The 16,948-nt window shown below is 35.8% G+C and overlaps 1 pseudogene; it reads left to right on the top strand.

The window, feature by feature from the left end:
* The first annotated feature begins 2,162 nt into the window (after nucleotides 1–2,162).
* LOC150101094 (ribonuclease H2 subunit B-like) overlaps nucleotides 2,163–16,948 on the top strand; it is a 31,024-nt pseudogene continuing 16,238 nt past the window's right edge.

Below are 16,948 nucleotides of genomic sequence, written 5' to 3'. Positions count from 1 at the left end.
TTGCTGACGAAGTACTCTGTGCACACCTTTTTCTATTTATACTTTGATAGATTCCGGATTCACCTATTTGCACTGCTTTATCATCCATACCAGCTTTCATGATTATCTGTTTTCTTGTGGGATGCAAATCGTGCATCCTTTTTGTCTGATAAAATGAAATCTTTGTTGAGCATTGGATAAAACTGGATGGTTTGATAAGACCTTGAAAAGTTCTGCGTAAAACCAGGAAAGTAAGCGATATAAAAAAATAAATTAAAATAAAGAAAAACAGTTTTTATTTGACATGTTTAATTAAGCATAAACGTGTGCTTATTTTAAATGATTTAATTCAGAAATCAATGTTTTTGTTCCTTTTTATCTTTTCAAAAAAGTTAAATTATCAGCTAGAAATGATTCCTATTTTAATAGGAAGAATAAATATTGATCGTTACACACTACAGTAAGCAAACAGTCATTTCGAGTGCATCCAGTTCAGGACATCTCTACTTTGTAACCCAGTTCAGAGCATCTCTATTGTTCAGTAATTTTATATTCTTATTATTAATTTCATTTATAAAATGTTTTGCTAATTATCTGAAAGCCTGTAGAGTGACGTTTGCCTTTATAGTGCTAGGCTACCCAAAGAAAGTTCATTGGAAGTTTGGAATGACTGGAGGGTCTTTTTCTAAGCCTTTCTTCAATCGGTTCTCGAGTTAATCGATCTCTGGTAATTTTTTTTTCGGGTTTTCAATCCCAAGACTCAAGAAAATCGACCTTAAAACTCACACTATTTCATATAATACATAGGCTTAGGGACCACTACGAGATCGCAGCAGTTTTCTGCCGTATTCGCTTTCTCGACCACCGTTCAAAATCGTTGATAGTCTTGGGAGAGGTATCTGTGACTGGATAAAGGTGGGATTGCTGGCTTAAAATTGCCTTTAAAAAAAAAAAAGTTAGTTAACGCTAAACAACTTATTCTACTCCCTTTTTGGAATAAAACACGCTAACGAATTTATGTATGTTCATTATTTAAGAATGAATCCACAAGGCAGATGCGTATCATAGAGATAAAAATAGAACTGAATTTAAATTTGTTTATAAATCCCAAATTAGTCCAAGTTTGGAATACTGCTCGCACATTTGGGACATTTGATACTGGCTTGAAGAGGATAATCCGATTAATTAATTACCCTGCTCTCATGGCTTCACTCGTCACTCGACGAATTTCTGCTTTCTCCACTTTCCTTTTATGCTGTAAAAACTCAAGCAGCAGGTTTTCCGAAATGATAAAAGCAAGAGAGAGTGAGTGTGATAGAAAATACAGGAGCAAGGAATATGTAAACATGACTTTTCTCATGTTGACAGATAAACTTTATAAACTCTTTTGTCCAGAGTTTATAAACAACATCAACAACAACAAAAAATAAAAATAGCAGATAAATTTCCTTCTTAGACCTACTCGTTCTTTGCCAATCGGATGGAACCCTTCAATTCTTGGAGTTTCGTATTTTCTCTCTCTCTCTCTCTCTCTCTCACACACACACACACACACACACACACACACACACACACACACACACACACACACACACACACACACACACACACACACACACACACACACACACACACACACACACACACACACACACACACACACACACACACACACACACACACACACACACACACACACACACACACACACACAGGTCTCGGAAAAAGAAATTAATGATTACTCTGTGCATCCTGCATGTGAATCGAAATATATTTCATAGAATCAAACCTAGTCCACACTCTCTTTCTTTCTTTCTTTTTTTTTTTTAGGTAGGACTATGATCTGATTTGTACAAAATATTGCTAGCTTGGTTGGCCGAGCGGTATCTGTTGCGTGCTCCACTTAACAAGATCTCTAGAGAAGGGTTCTCGGATTAGGTGGAAAATAAATAAATAAATATATAATAAAGTTAAAGAAATACAGAACAGTATCTTAGCTCGCCCCTAGTACTAATGTACTGTAGGTTTAGAAGCTTCAATGGATGGAAGTCACATAAAAATGATTTCTACATTCTTTTTGTCCCTCCTTTCATAAGCATAAAAATACTCCAACTTCACGGATTTTAGTGAAACTTTAGTGAATCTTTACTACCTTTTGTCTACAAAGATATAAATCAATAAGTATGGAAACGGTTACAATCAATTTTAAAAAGATGATCTTCGTAACGTATTCTCTTATAGCGACACCATTACTTATTACAGCAACTGAAACTAAACCGTTTTTGCATATGTGCAATGGAAATGATTTTTTCTCCCCCATTAAAATAGCTCAACAGAAACAATACAACAGTGATGGTAAATAATGTCCATCACGCAGGATGGAGAGAATCGTTATTATCATTTCGAATAGTTTTGTCAATAAAAAGTGAATTATAAAGAAAATAAATATTTCATCAACCACTTCTGAACCTAAAAATGTTCCAAAGCAAAAATTACAGCATTGACTGCAACATACATCTATGAGCAAATGAACATAATCCTTGGCAAGCTATTATCATTGCATAGGACGTAGTTTAAGATGGTTCGTAATTGAATTTTGGATAGGAAAAATGTGATGATAAAGACGTTTAATATTACCATCATTGTAAACGTTCTATCGGAGACTACTTGGCATCGCCTACAGTTTGGAAAATTAGGAAACGAATTAGCCAGTGGAATGTTAAAACACTCTCTCAAACAAGAAAACTAGCACAACTAAGAAAGGAGTGGGGAAAATATAAAATTGAATTACTGGGCATTAGTGGAGTAAAATGGAATGGTATTGGTAGAAAAATTTTAACGGTAATGCTTATTTATTCAGGGATGCCTAATAAAACTGATATACATCAATATGGAGTTGGAAACCTCATGAGCAAAACATTTGGTCAAGCAATGATTGGATGGGAACTAATTTCAGAACAACAGTAAATCTTAAAACTAAATTTGGAAAGCTAAGAATTGTTCAGTGCTGTTCTTCAACTGAGAATGCATCCTTTGAAGAAAAAGAAATGTTTTACAGTTTACTTTATAAGATCTTGATGATGACATAATGGTAATGGGAGCACACTTCTCATGGATGACTTCAACACTAAAGATGATACAAATGATGAGGAGTTGGAGAATGTAATTAGTAATCATGGTTTGAAAGATAGAAATGTAAAGGTTGATGGAATTGTATGAAAATGTAACTTCGTAAGAGGTGGCACAATCTTCCAGCATACGAGAATACATAAAGTAGCCTGGGTGTCGAAGATGGCAAAACACAAAATCAAAAGACTATATTGCCATCATCTAAAGGTTCAGGAAAATGTTATTTTTAGATGTCCGAAATAAAAGAAGTGCTGATATTGAATCAGATCATCACCTATTAATGGGATCTGTGCAGTTATATATTCGAAAAAATCATCACAAGAAAACGTCTAATAGACGGAAGTTTGATATTGCTAAATTACAAAATGCTGAAATCTGAATGAGTGTAAAAGTTAAGGGAAAATATGTACTTTTGACGGAGGAGAGGGTATAAGGAATGATGATATAGAGGATAAATGAAAAAAGATAAAAAAAAGCCCTTTATGATACAGCAGAACATGTTTTAGGATATGGTGAAAGAAAAAACAAAAACAAATGGTTATCAATGGAAACTTGGAAACTAATAAAATGCCCAGTCGTTTCAATCTCTTGTATTTTAGCAATACAAAATAAGTGATGCGATACTTTTATTATAAAGAAAAGCAATGTGTCCCTTTTCTCTTGACCTTATTGCATTTCGCTGATGACAGCCACTGATATACCCATGCATAGCTCGTGATAGTAATATTGGCGACAGCGGCGAATGTAAGAAATAAAAAATTAGTTGATAAAATGCATACAACATATGGGGAAGTTTTCATGGTTTTTATGAATGTTTTTATTCATAGTCATTTCGCATATTTTTAATAATTAAAGGACAGATCAAGCTTTTCATGTTTATCGTAAACTGAATTCGTAATAAAATGCTTAAATAAAAACTGCAGTACACAAGCTGTTGATTACTGTTTTTACTGCAGTCAAAATGACATGGAATTACTTGGAATCTGCTGTTATTTTGCATTGTCTCTATCCTAACTGCCTCGCTAATATAAAACACCTAAACGTCACAAACATTAAGATGGCAACTCATGGGACTCGTATTCTTCAGTACTTCAGTCTTTTATTTTTCTTGTAGTTGAACTTCTTGTACGAATGGCATATACAAATGCAAACGAAAGAAAAAAAATAGTGTTTTTTTAAGTACGTACAGTGTTGTATACACATTTTTTGGTTCTTTGAGAATGTTTATCGTAATAGTTTAGGGTCACTCCCAAAACAGCAGCAACTCCAAGAACGACTAATAAAAAGCTCCAACTTAACAAATTGCCAAACGTGTGTCCATCATGAAAATCAAACGTACAAATTCGTCTAAGAAAACTATAAAGGATGCCAGCTAGGACTACAGGATATTTCAGTGGATATATTAATTAGCATCCTAGGCACTTATTTTTTAATCTTAAGCTACAAGAAAGAATTTTTGCTGATGTACTACAATGCTTCCCAATCCCCCTCTGGTATCGGGAACTCATTATCAAATTTCGATCATGCTGCAGATCTATTGTGAAGCATCTATGTCTAGCGGCAAAGGGAAAGATTCGAATAATAGCGATTTCTAAAGATGTGAGATTAAAATTTGTATATTATTCCATCTTCACGATACTTCAGTTGTCAAAAGCTCTATTAGTTGTATGCAAAAAATAATAATAATAATAATCCTATCACTAATAACAACAAAACTAACATAAAGGAGGAAAAGAACTGTTCTAATGATAAGATATTGTCAACCCAAGGACCCACGTTGGGAAACATTGTTCTATAGGACTCAGGTGAACATAAATCTATAGATTTATGTATTGCAAAATGCAAAATACATGTTTTGCAGTATTGAAAACATTTGGTGGATCAGCACGTATTTATATAACAATATTGCTTACTACTGCTTCCAAATATCAAAAAATGCGAGCATTTCTTGCAATAAATAATGTTTTCGAAATTCAAGGAAAGGGTGCCACTTACTTTATTTTATATTTTGAGCATTCTTTATTGAATAGTTTCTTTGCCCGAAATTATATTATCCTTAAGCAATCTTTCTCTTATCTCGTTTCTCATTTTTTGTTGTTTGTTTGCTTGCTTGTATTTTGCTCACGATTTGCTTGAAAAGGATCGCAGTAATTCATTACCATGAAAAGCAGTTCTTGCGTTATGGATCACTGCTCTATATTAGCTTTACTTACTGTTCTTGTGTTGGTGGGTGGGCGTTACATAAAAATTGATAAATAAATAAAAATCAGAGAGCACAGGCACATGTTAGGATCATGTATATCTTGGATCTCTACTGTTGAGTCATTGTACTCCATGGAGGTGACCGTATTACAATAAGAATACAATACAATATCGGCCCGCCTTAGGACGCTTTTCAATTATGACCAATGCTCATCCACACGACGGCTTAAGTGACATGACCAGGGCTGCCATTCACATTTTTCGAAATTCCCGGATTAGACCTCAAAAATTCCCCAGGTAGTAGAAACTAGGACTCGGATTTTTAGGTCGTAAAAAAGTGCAAAAGATGCGTCCAAGTATACACTAAAAACATTTAAAATATCCGAAATATGCTCTTAAATATGCAAAAAACTCAAACTATGCACTTAAATATGCCTTTATTAATTTATAATTCTGCATGGTTTAATTAAAACATCATACATAAATTAAAAACATAATATAAAATACAAAAAATTGACATTTAAATAGTTACCTACTAAATGACCAGAAAAATGACTTTACTCGTTTTTTTATTAATCCTCTCTTTCTCTTTTCCTGTAACAAAGTATACTTTTATTTAAAAAAAAAATATAAGTTTATATTATACGAAGAATACATGCTTATCTTACTTTAACTGACATTTCCTCCCTCTTCTTCTTCGCCAATCTTCTGATAATTGATCACATTTGCTTTGCGGTATTAAGTCGGTTTTTATATCTATTATGAGCTGTGTGACTTTCAAACTCCTTGATTAATGTTTTCGATGACTCCCAAGAAGTACACGTTGCATTTTGTCTCGCTAAGCACTGCTTTGCTACGAGACGATAACTTCTCCACTCATCATCTATTTGATTTAACCTAATGTCATCAACAAGTGAGGGGAATCGAGCAACAAGAGGAATAATGGTAGAGTGACTGGCTAGGGTCACTAGCAACTTTTGGGTCCGAGATTCGTAATTTTGCAACAATGCTGTCTTCTTAGAAGACAAATCTTTTCTTTATTTGCGAACTAAGTTCCACAAGAACCTTTAAACCAGTGGTTCTCAAACTTTTTGAAGTCGGGGCGCATTTAAAATCCTACGAATAATTGTAGGCGCAATATACAAATTTCTGAGAAATATGTTATAATAATTAAGTCAAATATTACTGAAAAAAATAATGCGATAAAAAAAAAAGAAAATGAAACATACCTTAAGTTTATTCATTCTTGTGTTTTTGAGAAACATGAGCCTGATGTGTCCTAGCGATTGCTTCAATGTTTGGGCATATATTTGAAAGGCAAACTCTCATTTCCTCGTCAATACATTGAAGAGTTCCTCACTTTTTACACTTAATTGTGGTGAGGGTAGAAAATCCTAATTCATATAAATATGATGTTGAAAATTGTAGTAAAATGTTCAAAGCTTTTTTAGATATTGACACATATTCTTCTTTTATAGAAATCCAAAAGGCTTCAAGAGACAATTCCTTATGTTTAATCATCAATCCACGATCAGTGGATATAGCTGCCAGTTCTTCTTCTTCTGTTAATGTTAATCCAAAATCACTTGAAGTTTCCATAAATGGATTTCTAATCCAATCGTATTGTTCAGTGTTAAGTGATGGAAAATAAGAACTCAATTTCTTCTAAACTTGTTAAATGTTAACTATTATTGGAAGTGTTTCATTTATGCAAGTGTTACTTACCAATGTTTTTTACAAATATTTTCTTCTTTCCCTTGGATGCTAGTATTCAAAATGTTGAGCTGCTGAAATATATCGGCCAAATATTGTAACTGGCAATCCAAAATTCGCACCGAAGGAGGTTACAAAAATGTAATTGTTTCATCTCTTCAAAAAACGCAAGAAGTTCTTGTCGTAGCTCGTGTACACGGGTAAGTACTTTCCCTCTTGACAGCCACCTCACCTCAGTGTGTAAAAGCAGCCGTCTGTGTTGTGAATCCATATCGATACAAAGCTTTTCGAATTCGACGCTAGGTGTCGCACTGATATGATCGTCGGCTTGTCGAGAGCTCCTGAAAAGATTAGTAGTATTTTGTGTTATCGTTGGCAATTTTATTAGATTTTTACGTAGTATTGTTTGCTTTTTGTTTCTTGGTGTGTCTGTGCGATTTTTTGTGTGTTTTCTGTGTTATTTTAATTATTATTTTGAAGATAAGATAGCGAACATATGGCACCGATAAAAAAAAATGGCTGCCAGGTCGCCATGTTTGTTTAAGAGTTTTGATGTAAACGAGTTTATGCAATGTGCTGTCTGTGAGATGTATGCTTTGCAAAGAGCGGTGGGAGTCTGGTTAGAGGGTGATAGTGGAGTTAATATGTGCAGAAAGTGTAAGGAGAATGAGGATCTCAAGCGTGTTTCGGGTGGCGAGAGTGATATCGTTAACGATAGTCAGAATTGAAAAAATGGAGGTGTGATAGGGAATTGCGAGGTAGTGCCAGATCGGTATGAGAGCGTCGTTGAAAGTGTAAATGAAGGTAGAAATACAGAACGAATGGATGATTTGATTGATAATGAAAATGGTGAGATAAATGCGAGTAATGAAATCGCAAAATTGAGCGGAGCGATACACAGAGCAAAAAGGCAACTGGAGCGCATGGAAAAATGTGTGCTGAACGTACCGACTAATAAACGGCGAAAGTCTATTACGAAAAATAATAGAAGGTTCGTAAACGTCAATAAAATGAAGGAGCGAGTGCTGTATGGGGATTCGCTATTAAGAGGTGTGATAGTTGAGAGTTTGACGAAATCGTACCAGCCGGGTGCGAACATAAAGGACGTCAGCGAATCTATTCGAGTGCAAAAACAGAGGGTGAAAGAGATGATAATCGTGGCAGGAACAAATAATTTGAAAGAAGACAAAATGGAAATGTTAGAGGATGCGAGGGAATTACTTGAAGTAGCAAAAGAGAAGAGTGAGAGAGTTAGGATGGTGAGTATTTTACCGCGGTATGACAGTGAAGTGTTTAGAAGGAGGGCCATAATTGCCAATGACTTTATGCGTGGGTTATGCATGGAGAGTGGTGTGGAATTTGTGGATGTGTGGAGTGAGTTCGATGGGCGAAAGGATTTATATAAGATGGATGGGTTACATTTGAATGGAGTTGGTGTACGGAGACTTGAAAAAGTGTTGATGAATGATGTGGAAGTGGATGTACAGACTCAGGGAAACTAGATTTATTAAGGGGGGGGGGTAAATATGCAGATTTAGGGAGCCAGTTGAGTGTATGAATGAGTATAATATGCCCGAGCGAGTACGAAGGACAACAAATCAGAATGGGATAGTTAGTATAAGGCATCAAAGTAGGGATGGGACAAATGGGCTTCTGCGATTCATGTACACTAATGCCAGGCGTATTAGGAACAAGAAGGAAGAGTTTTTGGCCTTTTGGTATTAGTGAAATATAGCTGACAGAAGATAATAAAGCTAGTGGGATTGAATGCGACGGGTATAGCGTGTTCAGGAGTGACAGGGAGAATAAAAAGGGGGGAGGAATGTTGTTGATGATAGCTGATGAGCTGCAGCCAAGGAGTATAGAAGTTGAACTGCAGGATAGAGAAAAGAGCACATTTGAGGCTGTTTGGTGTGAGATAGAATCTAGCAGAACAAAATATACAATCGGGTGCTGCTGTAGACCAGGTGATGGAATAGATGGTGGGGATAGTATGCATAGGCAAATAGAAGAAATGAGTGGAAGGAGGATAATTATTATGGGTGATTTCAATTATGGTAACATTGACTGGAAAGAGGAGAGGTCATTATGGGAAGAAGGAATTGGATTTCATGCGGTTATTAAGGGACAACTATCTGCGACAGCATGTAGTGGAAAATACCAGGGGGAAGAGAGTGCTTGACCTAGTAATTGCAATTGAGAATGTGGCTGTAACGAACATGACCATGTTGCCACCAATTGGTGAGAGTGACCATAAGGTCATAACTTGGGAGGTGGCTAAAGGAGTGGAATTTCCAATTAAGACAGGGTATATGTAGAATTACAGGGCTGGTAAGTATGACAAGCGTAGGAGTGTGCTTGGCCCAGTGCCATGGCATGTAAAACTGCAAGGGCTGGATGTTGATAGTGCATGGGAGGTGGTTAAGAAGTGTTTGCAGGAAGCAATGGTTGACTGTATACCAAGAGTCCGAATAATAAATCAAGTAGGGGTTAAATGGAAGAATAACACTATTAAGCTTGAGCTGCAAAAAAATAAACAATTGTGGAGGGAATTTAAGGAGAAAGGTGACCAGCAGGCGCAGGAACAGTATAAAGCTCAGGCTAGGATGGTAACAAGGGTGGTAAGAAAAGAAAAGGCGGATTACGAAAGAAAATTGGCCATGCAGGCTAAAGAGAATCCCAAACAGTTTTTTTCAATATGTTACAAGTAAAAGGAAAATTACTCATGCAGAATGATTTTAAAAAATGCTGAGGGTAGGGAGGTAACCGAATCAGTCGATATAGCGGAATTACTGAGCGAGCACTTTGTAAGAGTATATCATCCAGGTGGTGACATTGCAGGAATGGAAGAACCAACAGCTTATACTGGAATTGTGATGAATAAAGTAGAGGTAACTAGTCTATTACAGAATCTCAATGTCAATACATCTGTGGGATTGGATGGTATACCAACTCGTGTCGTACGTGAAGCGGCTAAAGAATTGTCATTACACTTGACCATTTTGTTTAATTTGAGCCTCGGATCTGGGTCAGTCCCAAGGGGGTGGAAAGAGGGGAAAATAGTTCCGCTGCATAAAGGTGGTTCCAAGGCTGCTGTTGAAAATTACCGGCCAATCAGCATAACAGGAATCATTATCAAGGTCTTGGAGAAAATAGTCAAGAGGAAAATACAAGATTGGATAGAAGAAAATGGGATACTGTATCGGGGACAGCATGGTTTTGTGAAGGGTAGGTCATGCCTTAGTAACTTGCTCAGGCATGCAAGTTACAGTGATTACAGGGTTTACAGTGATTCTACTGAACCTTGCTAAGGCCCTTGACAGGATACCACATGGAATTCTAATCAGTAAATTGCAGCATATGGGGATGGATATAGGGTTGGTGAGATGGATAGGAGGGTGGTTGACGGAGAGATATCAGAGAGTGGTTTATTCAGGAGTAGAGTCCACAAGACGGCCTGTGACTAGTGGTGTGCCACAAGGATCTGTTCTTGGACCACTGCTGTTTAATTTGTTCATTAATGATATAGGAAAGGATCTGAGAGGAACGGTTCATTTGTTTGCGGATGATGCAAAGTTGGGTAGGGCAATAGCGAATGCAGATGATGTCAAAATTTTGCAAGATGATTTGCATAGATTGGAGGTCTGGTCTTAGGAGAATGGATGTCAATTTAATGTGGCAAAATGTATATGGCAAATTTAATATGGCAAAATGTTATACATTTTGGGGTGAAAAGATTAGCAGCAGATTACTACATTGGCGGAACTGTACTCCAGGAAATTGATGAGGCACGAGATTTAGGAGTGTTGGTGGATAAGAAGTTGAAATTTTGTGGGCACGTTGCAAAAATGGCCAAATCAGCTCATCAAATCACTTGGTTGCTGAAGAATACGTTGACAAGCAGAGACAAGCAGGTTTTTGTTCCTCTGTATCGAGCCTTGATAAGACCCCATCTCGACTACTGTGCCCAGATTTGGTCACCTAGGTTTCTTCTTGATGGGGAGGAGGTTGAGTGGATCCAGAGGCGAGTGACCAAGATGATAGCAGGTCTGTGGAATGAACCTTATGAGAACAGGTTGAGGATTTGTGGATTGCAAAAATTGGTTGATAGGCGGAGGAGGGGAGATATGATTTCGACATTCAAATTACTGAAGGGTTTCTATAAAATTATTTCAGAAGATATTTTTGAGAACAGGGCTGGTTGTGGGAGGTCTAGGGGACATCCATGGAAACTGGGCAAAAGTGTGGTTAGTAAGGGTGTTAGAGGTTCTTTACTTTTAGAGTGGTGAATGAGTGGAATGGGCTGCCAGAGTCTGTGGTGGATGCTGTGACAGTGAATGAGTTTAAGGAGAGGTATGATAGATACTGTATGAATGTCGAATAGTTGTGATGAATATGATTTTGGGCCTCCCTCGATCAATCTAAGGACTCCCTGGAGTTGCCCGTAATAATAATAATTATAATAATAATAATAATAATAATAATAATAATAATAATAATAATAATAATAATAATAATAATAATAAACGCGATTTGACAGGTCTTGTTTTAATAAAGTTAACCATCTGAAAAACTTGATCTAAAACTTCTCTTAATTTTTCTCCCAATGTTTTTTCCATCAAGGCCTCCCTATGAAGAAAGCAGTGAGTTACAATAACATTCTCATTTTGTTTTTTTACAAAAGATGTAAGGCCCTTAACACAGTCTACCACGGAAGGGGACCGCATCTGTACAAATGCCTACACACGACTTCCATGTAAACTGCCATTTATCAAGATATGAGGATGTTAAAAACGTCCTCACCGTTTGTAGACACACTTAATTCTTTGTAAAAAAGAAACTGATTTACTATTTGATCTTCATTGATAAAACGGACGAATGCTAAGAGTTGCGCCTTGTTGGTAATATCTGTTGACTCATCAACTTGCAATGAAAAATTTGAATACTGAAATTTATTACTGCATACATTTTTCTCGATATCAGAAGACATTTCTCTAATACGCCTGTGAACGGTATCGTTGGACAGAAGAATTTTGCTTATTTTCATTGCTGCTTCATTTCCTAGCATTGTCATGACCATCTTTTTGCATGCAGGCAAAATAAGTGACTCACCTAAAGAATGATCTTTCATATTTTTTGCTATCAGTTCTGAGACTTGATAAGAAGCGATTTGAGCTTTATTAGAAACAGTCATTATACTTTTAAAAGAATTTGCCGCTTTTGTTTGCTGTTCAGACGATCTCTTGAAAAATCTCACAGATTTATCTTGTAAATTAGAGTGTATAGTTTTAAAATGTTTACTCAATTTACTAGGAAGCAATGATTCATTTGCCATTTTACATCCACATACTAAACATAGCGGCAAAGGATGATCTTCACTTCCGGTCCAAGTGAAACCAAAGCTTAAATAACTTTCATCATATTTGCGAGTAGGCCGCGATTTTGCTTTTTTACTTGCACTTAACTTTTGCTCACTTCCAGAATCTGATTCTTCAATATCACGCTTCTTTTTGAGAAATCTATCCATTTTATTTGGGTGTATTTATCTGAAAATAAGTGATATGCACATGACATCCACTTCGAACACTTTTAAAATAAGTCATATGCACAACAAGAATAAACCATATTCTTGTTCTCTTTGCAAGAAAAACCGCTGTTAATTAACATAATAATGATGTGTTGACAAAAAGAGCGGTATATCCGTAATGAAAAAGTATAATAGAGTAACTATATTTATTTTTATATCTGGACACATATTTCTCTGGAATACCACAGGGCGCACCCGGAAATCTTCTAGGGCGCACCCTTTGAGAACCACTGCTTTAAACAATCATTTTTAAATCTCAACAAAATAGAGTTATCTTCGAAAGGATTTCTAATTAAGTGCGCATTGCTCTACCTCCGAAGTAAATATCATTGACATTTTTATAGTTGTTTTGGTTTCGTGGATCAATTTCTGATGATTTAGCTGTTCTTAAAATCTCATCTTTAATGAAGCAACTAAGTAAATTGAGATATTCTGTTGATACATTTAGGAATAGTTGGTGTAACCTGAAATGCTCTGATTGAAAATCTATATTAAGTGTATTTACTTTTTCAAAAATATACTGAAGGAAAAAAGCATTAGTCTGGTTCCAAGGTCAGTAAGTGTATCATAAATTTTTTTGGCATTGTCAATTTTATCTGTCCTTGATTCATTTTGAAAGTATAGAACTAATGCACCATACTGTTCTAAAATAGTTGATACCACTTTTTCCCTCGACAGCCACCTGGTTTGAGCAAGTTTGGGAATTTTATGTGTAGCTATATCAGCAGCTTCTTGAATGAGTACAAAATCTCTTTGCCGCTTAGCACTGCGGGAGAAGTAGGAGGTTAAATCCTTTAGAAAAGCTTCTAAGTATGAGGGTAAAACACTGACTGCATGACTAGCGCATAGAGCAAATGAATGACAAACGCAAAAACAGATGGGACGTCATCTTTCAACAGTTTCTGAAATCCAGTGTTAACGCCCATCATGGAGGAACAGTTATCACTACCAAACCCAATGATATTGCTAAGGGGAATGCCATGATCCAGCAGAAGAGTTTTGATAGCACTGTAAAGACTTTTAGCACTTCCGTTCTCTACACATACTATGTCTAGTAATGCATCAGCTACATCTTCTTCAGGCCATATCAAAATACCGTACAACAACAGCCAAGATTTGAGTGACGGAGATATCTGTGCTCTCATCTATTATAATTGAAAATGTTTGATTCTTGCATATTTCGGTAAGTTGAGACTTTTCATGGAATGATATTCCATCCTGAATAACATAAGAAAGTTTAGTTTTCTTCATTGCCAACTTTCCAGCAATTTGGCTATCCGGAAATGCGCGTTTACACATCATTACAAAATGATCAACATGAGAAAATGGGACGTTATGCTCGGAAAAGAAGCTAGCAATTATTAACTCACTCCTAGCTAATTGTTTATCCTCTGTTGACGCTTTCTTATTAAGAAACTGAGTAATAACAGCTGTCGACTTAGCAGACTGATAATTACTTTTATGTTTGGCTGAATCTTTATGCTTTATTAGCGCAGATTCGTTTGCGTTTTTAAATGTAATATTACAACACTTACAGTAACTGGTGTCTTGCTGCAGCCAATCTTTTAATTCAGGAGATTTTAACCAATCATCTTTAAATGCTTAAGAATACCACTTCTGTTTTTTCTTTGATGGCTCCATGATTTTGGGAGTTTTTTTATTAAAAATCCCTAGGAAGTGGCTAAATTCCTTAGAATTTAGTTGTTACCCATTGTTACTTCCAGTGAAAAGAAGACATTGTAAACCTATTACACAGAATTATTAAATTTAGTGTATCGAACACTGAGATAGGCAACATGATAAACTTAACAGTATTACACTGGCCTAATTTTAGCTGATTTCACCATGCAATCAAATCAACGTAACTCAGAGCGTAACTCAGATGTTTAGAATCAGAGTTTGGAAAGGTGGGATATTAGACAGTCGGGTTATAAAATTACTGCAATATATTATCTGTATTAGTTCTATAAAATCATGTAACTGAGTTTGCATAAAGTACAGGAGTTGTATTTTCTTCAAATGGGAAATTACATGTGAAAGAAGAGTCTCATTCACGGAGAATAACAACACGTGAATGGAACTCTTTCATCATTGATGCTCTCCATATATAACACGCACAATTTTGCAGACAGCGGATGGCATTGTGTATAGATGGATGATTAAGTAGAGAAAAGGAAGAGTTAGTAGATCTCATACAGAGGTAACAGGGTTTTTTTCTCCTGGAAACTCTGGTTTTTCAGCTCACGTATATTCATATTGGCCACAAGAACATATACAATTGACAGACAAAAAAGACTGTTGTGGTGAGCAGTAGATGGCATTAATGGTAGTAGTATTAGTGTTGTTGTGAGAATTCTTGCAAATTAAGCAGCAGTTAGGATGGTGGTGAGATGCACATAGTGTAGCGTAGAATAGGGTGCCCTACCGCAGCAAGTCTTTACACTCCTTGGAGGTGTCACGTAATAGTAATAAACCTTTCGTCCAATGTTCCCTTCAAGTGTGTGTGTGTGAGAATACACCTAGTGAAAAAACCTGTAAACCTTGAGCATTAAATTAATTCTCTTAAATCTGCATAGTTACCGAAATTTATCCCCATTTGGCATATTTTTTAGTGTCTGCTGTCTGAACAGTACAGGCACTGGAACTCACGCAAATGGGTGTGGATTTTGGTAACCATGCAGATTTAAGAGAATTAATTTAATGCTCACAGTTTTACTGGTTATAGCAAGATGGAAAAAAAAAGGTGACATTAATATGAGAAATATTACATTAGTGCAAGCACTGAGTCTGAAACTGGAAAAATGTTTTTCATGCAGACATGGGTTGACAAAACATGGGTTGAGGGAACATTGTTTTCAACCATTCACATACATGCCTTCATTAAGTTTATAATGGCCAATGCAGAATAGCAAAAGAGAAGAAAGTTATTTTGGAAAGTTTTACATTAACTTGAATAATTGTTGTTTTAATATTATGTTCTATGTGGAATGTTAAACTCACTTCTAGCGTTACTGTCCAAAAGTACCATACTTTACCAGAATGCTGCGTACGTCTTTTGAGTGCAAACAGAACTGGGGCACTAATTCCCAGAAATGCATGTGATTCTGTAAGCATCAGAACCGTATATTTCTTGTTCTATATACTTAACAAAATATTTTTATTTTTGCAGGGAAATTGAAAGAGGACCAATAATAGTTATGGAAATAATGCATTAAATAGAGAAGATGTGATGTTCAAGGCTTCATAGGTACCCCTTTTCACTGAAGGACAAGGTTTGTTTGTGATATCTTTTTTGTTACTAAAATTGTATAACTTTTTTCCCCAACAAAAAGCTGAAATATCATTCTTTTTTTAACTTTTGTACATATTTCACAAAATGATTGATTATATATGGAAGTGTAAACTGTTCAATATTTCATGCGATATGTTAGCCATTACCAAAAGATCAGTCAAGTCAATAAGTTACAGCTATGAACAGTAAAGTTCACTGTTTCACTTTGTATACCAAATATCTCGAAACAAGCAAGCTGACTGCGAAATATAAAAATAGAAATATAGGAAAGAATAACAAGAACACACATTCTTTAAAGGGGGGGGGGTTAAACTTTTCCTTGAAGGGAATGAAATAAATGAGTTGTGAATGGATAAGCTTTGATGGAGGGAAGAAGTAGGGAAGCAGATCAAATCATTATGGACCAGGAGATAGGAAAATAACAGTCTCTTAGAGAGCCATTATTCCTCCCCCATTTCTATTATTTGAGATTTCATGTTTGAAATATTAAACACAGGGGTGTAGTCGGGCCAGGGCCATGCCCTGATACTTTTTTAAAATGAACAAAATTTTTAAATTCATTATAATAAATTATAAGAATTATAATAATGAGACTTATAATGCATTTCCAGCTTTCGGTCAAAAAAAGAGCAGCTTGTCGCTCTTATCATTTTCATTTCAGAAAACAAGGCAATCTCTCTTTCTGCCATATAGCCGTCGCAGTAATAATAATAATAATAATGCCGCACTTCTGTGCTCTGGATTTTTGTTTCCAAGCCCTGCCACTATTTCTTTCAGAACCACACCGCTAATTAAAAGGGCTCCCAACATTCAGAAGACAAAATTAGTTTTTCACTATTAGACTGGCTGATAGAAGACTAACTAGGTTATTTGTTGTCATAATAGCTTCATGTGGTTATGTCAAAGATTTTTATTAATGGTATGTTTGAGTAGTTCAGAATTTTTTTATAGGACTTCTTGGAAGTATCTAATCATAGTTACTACTAATCATAGTAACAATACATTTGATAAGACATTATGGATACCCCCTTAATGTGGTATCAATA

This window comes from Typopeltis vanoorti, chromosome 12 (genome assembly GCF_054136105.1).
Source record: "Typopeltis vanoorti isolate ZY-2024b chromosome 12, IOZ_Tvanoo_1.0, whole genome shotgun sequence".
NCBI classification, from domain to species: domain Eukaryota; kingdom Metazoa; phylum Arthropoda; class Arachnida; order Uropygi; family Thelyphonidae; genus Typopeltis; species Typopeltis vanoorti.
The sequence above is the reverse complement of the archived record's forward strand: the minus strand, read 5'-3'. Positions and strand labels throughout refer to the sequence as shown.